This window comes from Hibiscus syriacus, unplaced genomic scaffold, assembly GCF_006381635.1.
Source record: "Hibiscus syriacus cultivar Baekdansim isolate YM2019G1 unplaced genomic scaffold, ASM638163v2 tig00113124_pilon, whole genome shotgun sequence".
Lineage (NCBI taxonomy): Eukaryota > Viridiplantae > Streptophyta > Magnoliopsida > Malvales > Malvaceae > Hibiscus > Hibiscus syriacus.
Genome location: NW_024063444.1, coordinates 127,087 through 133,568, shown reverse-complemented (window position 1 = coordinate 133,568; position 6,482 = coordinate 127,087). Strand labels below are relative to the sequence as shown.

General features: G+C 34.6%; 1 pseudogene; it reads right to left on the bottom strand.

Moving 5' to 3' along the window:
* Window positions 1-937: 937 nt before the first annotated feature.
* LOC120185673 lies at window positions 938-3,701 on the bottom strand (annotated as a pseudogene).
* Window positions 3,702-6,482: the final 2,781 nt, after the last annotated feature.

Here is a 6,482-nt window from a genome sequence, read left to right as displayed (position 1 = left end):
TAAATCATAATTTTTTGTCCGTTTTAATACCTAAGCTTTCATTTTTTTCTCAAAACTTAACGTTAAATTTTAAACGGGATATTAAAATAAAATAAAAATTAAACTTTAGTTATGATTTTGAAAATATTAAAAATTTAGATACTAAAACGAATCAAAATTGATAATTTAAGTACTAAACAAGTAATTTACCGTAGAAATTAGATGGTGGTTTATTTTTTAAGTCTTTGCTGTGAATCTTACAACCAGCGGTTGTAGTACATACATACATGTATTATATACAACAAGACAAGAAAAACAAAACAGGAAAATACTGTATTATGTTTTGCTAGATTCTCGGACAAATCGGAGCTGGCACAAAATACCGACCGGGTTACCGTATTATGTTTTTGCCCGGATTCCAACTTTAATTTCAACTCAATTGCAAACTTTAAAGCAAGTTTCAGTTCATTTAGTTGCACGATTAGGTTGTTCTTGTATTGTTCCCGAGACTAGTGATTATTAAGGAACCATGGGGATCCCTCAAACACTCTATTCAAACCAAGCTCGTATTTTGCCACCCATATTTGGAATGGGAATACCCCCTCAGAGGATGCCATAGATCTACCAGGGTTTTTCTCATAGATGGAAAATGCACAATGCTCCATCTCAAAAAAACTCCCAACCAAACGTAGTCATTTGTCCTCGACGATATCCTCAAGCCCCTTGAACCTGCAACGACTCCTCTTTATTGTTTGCAATTTTCAGATTTGGCACATCGTTCTCCATTGCTCTTAAAACCATCCATTCTTTTCTAAGTGAAAACTGACCATTTTTACCACTCTTCCATTCCCTCTTAGCCAACCATCCGTTGTCCATTCTCATAGTTACCGTTGCCGATGCATTTGTCGCTCATAGTTACAAGCATTTCATTGTTTGAGAATGCTATGGACGATTCGGGTTTAAACTTTGAGCAATACATATCTTACAAACGTTTCAATGTTATGCTACTTATACATCCAAGGTTGCATAAGTAAAGCTATATGAGTAAAACAAATTATATCATGTACACTATCTTACAAGCCACGTATTCCTCTGGTTTGAGGCAACATTTATGAATCTGCCACAAATGCTTGCTTTGCACCGTTACATGCATGCAGTATGGTGCAAATATCGGTCGTTTCCAGAAGATGCTCCGCATTCACAAGAATCAGAGGGCACGTACTCGAAAACTATCTCCTTACACTGTGAAGAACAGATGATATCAGAAAATGCATATAAGACTTGCAGTTAAAGCACCGGTAAGTTCTTCAAATGACGACACAAACCTTTTTCACATAGTTCTGCACTGAATTACAAGCCTTCAAAAGGATCTCGATTATCTCCAGCTGGAACAAAGGCAGAAAATGGGTATCAAATTAGCAACGTTGCTGTCTGTTGTATTGCAAAAGGTACATACACAAGTAATAAATCCACATGGTTAGCAATAGGCATGTTGTATCAAATAACCGGAGATACGAAACAGAATAGCAATATTTCAAGATCTCCACCTCCCGCTAAAAAACCAATACCTCATACATTATATGTCAACTATGCAGCTAACATTTTAGCACATTCATAAGATCGACCCTTGTAGTTTTAAAAGAAATGGAGTAATACAAACCTGCGTATCAGGATCTTTCAATTTCGTTAGTACTTCTGAAACAGTACGGTGGCATACTCCGCAGCTATTTTCATGGATTTGTGAAGAGATAAGTGCAACTTTCTGACATAGGTTGACCTTCTGACAGACATCTCCTGGCCGTATCAAAGTGATCTCCACGAAGAAGAGAGGAACATAGTAGTCCACCAGTGTAATGCACTAGGCAGAAAAGATCAGATGGCCATTTAATATCTTTTTGCAGTTAAGAAAATGAGCATAAAGACGAACAATTTTTTGAAAAATATCCACAAACTACCAAGTGGAACACCTCCATTTAAGTAAAGCTAGATGACTACCTGCTGCTCAAAAGACGGTATACGGGAGCAGCTATTGTGAAGCAGCTCGACTATCCCGGTCTGGGTCTTGTTTCGTGAAAGGAAATCGATCGCTTCAGTAACATACTCCTCACACAATGTGCACACGTCTTTCCGAACAATGTTCACTGCTATTGCCTCATCTTGACCCTGGTTTATCTGCACAACTGAGCCAGGAATTCTGTGTGATTTCTCTTGATTATTTTCTCACCTTCATTGAACAATTTATAAAAGTTAAAACAATTTTCAAACCTATTTCTCAATTGAGAAAGGTATGCATGTGCAAAACTATCACAAGCAAGAAATTTAAGGGACCTTAAAAATTATTCATCAATAGATTCAGTTCAACCATTATTAGGCAGTAACATCATCTGAATATGTATTACTAATCAGTAACAAATAAGAGCCCCCACAGCAAAAAACTTAAACCATAGAGAGAATGTATCACGGTAACATCAACGAAGATTATCGGAACTCTTAACGGAATTACCCGATGCATCAGAGGCTTCCAGTGGATCGGCTTCGAGTTGTCTAGCATCACATGCGCAGCTAGCACCCAACACAAAGAGGAATAAGATCCCAAATCTCACACCCATAGTGCCTGTAATTATTCATTAAATAGCATGATAATTCCATAATAAAAACGAAGAATGCTAAAGTGAAAAACAATTAACACTTTCACATGAACATAACCAAAAAGGGTAAAATATTCTATACTAGCAATAGACAATATTTGAACTAATACACAGATCACTTGAGAGGTGTGACCATAACCAAAAGTGATAAAATACCAATACATACACTAATGTTAACCCTTAACCAGCGATTTAAATAGCAGTTAGGTAGTGAAATAGTGGCCTCTATATAGCAATAGCAGCACCGTCCGAAACCGCTATTACCTAAAATAGCAGTGTGAAATGGAATCACATCAACAGCAGTGGATGGCGGCTGCAATTTAACACATAACGGTCAATAGCAGCAATAGTGGTCCGTTATTCACGTTATTATTATATTATGATAAAATTAAAAATATCTAAGAGTCTGTTGCGGCAATTAAAATTATCATGTTTTAGAGTAAGTCATTAAGTTGTGCGAATTTAAAAAAATGATACCCAAAAACGACGGTAATAATATATGTTATGTCTGCAACAGAAATAAATGTAACAAAACCAAAAATGCAGCCGGAATCGCAATTTAAATCGCTGCCCTTAATTACCAGTTATATCTCCAATCTCTCTTGTCAGTTAGCCCTCTGGGGCTCTGGCAAGGATTCTTACAACTCAGATACAAGGAGACCAGTAGTAACTGAATCACAAGCTAAGCATAATAACAGAAACATTCAAAAGCAAATTCTTCCAAAACCCAAAACTTATAACTCATAACAAATTAATAATCTTTGAGTCTTTTAATGCTTAAAACTAAAAACATGACATGATGAACAAAACATGTAAGATGAAAGAGAAACCAGAGATTTGGACAAAGAAGTAATAATTTAAGAAAACTCCATCAAAGATTTTGCATAAAATTGGGAAGAAAATAATATGAAAAAAAACAGATAAAGATGTATGAAAACAGAAACAAAATGGATGGAAGACGAGAGTTTTACCTTTAGAAAGAACAGTCAGCGGAAGAGAAAGATAATATTATTATTGGGTAATAATTGGCGCTGCCCTTTTTAAACTCATCTGCAATTTCACTAGGTTTGCTCCTCTGCGGTCACAAACACTCTGTCCAGGTTAAACGACAACGTTTATGTCAATTAATGGTTCATTTCATCTTTGTCTACATTTCGTTTCGTGCAAGACTAAGAGCTTCTAACTAACACGATATATTGTTGAGTATCAAATCTGAATACATAAAAAGCAACCTTTAATTTTGTTATATATAAATATCAAGCTCTCACTTACATCATAGAGTTGAAATTATGGATAGAAAAAGGAGATGCTCCCAATAAATTGAATCTAATTAGCTTTTATTTTTTTCCTTCTAATTTTAAATTAGATAAATTTAATTCTAAACCTCTTTAATTTTTTGGATTCAACTCAAAAAAATAATATTTTCACCCGTAATAAATCAGGATATCTCTGGACAGAATTCGACGTTTCCACATGTTAGGGAAAAAATAGTAATATTAAAATACAAATTAACATCCAACTCATATTCGTATCAATTTTTTAGTAAAAAAATGAATTTGAAACATAATGAATAGCAGGGTGACCATTTTATAACTTTTAATAGTCGGGAGACTCAACAAAGCACCATCATATAGTCAAATAACCATTTTGTAACTTTGGATAGTTGAAGACTCAACAAAACAACATCATATAGTAAGGGACTATTTGTATATTTTACCAAAAAAGTAATTATTTAAACTAAGTATAATTAAAGTTAAAAAAATGATCCCGAAAGTTAATAAATTACATCAGGAGCTAATATCAAGTTTACATTTACAAGGGAGGCAATGTCTGTAATTAACATCCGCAATTGCGTTTCCGATGAAACCCTGATGTTCATGGGCATGTCTGACGTAGTTGGGCAGCCAAAATGGCCGCAGCAGTACTTGTCGAATTTGAAAAAGATTAATAACTCGTGATGTTGGCGCGAATGGCTGCAGGAGTGCCACATGGTTGTCGATCGTTATGCTTCACGTAAGCTCCTTGACTAGACACACACACACTTCTTAATTGGCTTAGGCCGCAGTCGCACCACTGATTTCAAATACCATATTGACTTTATTCTTTCTAATGCTATTAATGAATCGCAAGCCATTTGGTAAGCGACAACGATGTTCCTTTTTTTTTTAATTTTTAAGGTTTTGTTTTGATTAATTCAGATCCACCCAATCGACCTAATTGTACATCTGAATTTAGTGGATGAGTCACTTGGTAGAGATTTTCTACATACATAAAGATTCGAACTCGATATTTACGTAAGCGATATTAAACTACTTATCACTTAAATAAATTTATAATAATATTGTCTTTTCATATCCACGTCGCTCCATTTAATCTCATTCAATTTTTTTTAATCACCTCTTAATACCAATATTTGTAATGTAGAAACAGGAAAAAATATACTCGCCATTGATAGGAAATGGTTAATATTAAGATAATAATTTCAATTAATATTTTACAATGTATACCAAAAATTTTTTAGAAGGTAAAATCATGAGATTCAATCCGCACAGAAAAAGTACAAAACCTTAGTGTAAATTTATCCCAACGCCGATGGCTTGGAAATGACAAATCATCCTAGTTTTATAATACAAATATAATAGCATTTTTATTAATTTTATTTCATGAATTTAAATTTAATCCAACTATGGGCGAGTACATTGTTCGAGTGATTTTTTTTATTAAGCTAAAGTGATTATAAAGTTGGTTTCTTTAATCATTGAGATAAATTGATTCATGTATTAATGGGACGGCTAAATTATTTATTTTTGTTTTCTTTATTCTCTTACATCAAGAGTTTTAAATTCACTAAGGTGGTGTTTGGTTAGATGAAATTCTTTGGAATTGGTGGGAATTGAAATTCAATTCTACCACTTTCCTATGTTTGGTTTAAGTTTTTTAAGTAAATTGGAATCCCTGATGGAATTCAATTCCATCAAATGAGGGAAAGTGAATTTCATCAAAAAATGGATGGAATTCAATTCTCTTGTTGGAGGGAATTGAAATTTGACCATACTACCCTCATCAATCCTTTGGTAACTTATTCATATATTGAATAAAAATATTTTTTTATTATTTCGGGTCGGGTCGGGTGAAACTTTATTTTGGTTGGGTCGGATCGGATTTTTTTAAGTGTGATATTCCGGTCGGGTCAGGTCGGGTCGGGTTCGGGTTTAGGGTGAAAAAAACCAGACCGACCCGAAAATATATATAATTCAGGTCAGGTCGGATTAAGTCACAGTTTTTATTAAATAATAATATTTGTTTATTATTTCGGGTCGGGTCGGGTTGGATTTCTAATTCATATATTCGGGTCGGGTCGGATGAAACTTTATTTTGTTCGGGTCGGGTTTTTTAAGTGTGATATTCGGGTTGAGTCGGTCAGGATTTTTTAAGTGTGATATTCGGGTCGGGTCGGGTTCGGGTTTAGGTGAAAAAAACTGGACCGACCCGAAAATATATATAATTCAGGTCGGGTCGGATTAAGTCACTGTTTTTATTAAATAAAAATAATTTTTTATTTTCGGGTCGGTCGGGTCGGATTTCAATCATATATTCGGGTTGGATGAAACTTAATTTTGTTCGGGTTGGGTCGGGTTTTTTAAGTGTGATATTCGGGTCGAGTCGGGTCAGGTTTTTTTAAGTGTGATATTCGGGTCGGATTGGGTCGGGTTTAGGGTGAAAAAAATCGGACCGACCCGAAAATATATATAATTCGGGTCGGGTTTGATTAAATCACTATTTTATTAAATAAAAATAATTTTTTATTATTTCGGGTCTGGTCGGGTCGGATGAAACTTTATTTTGTTCGGGTCG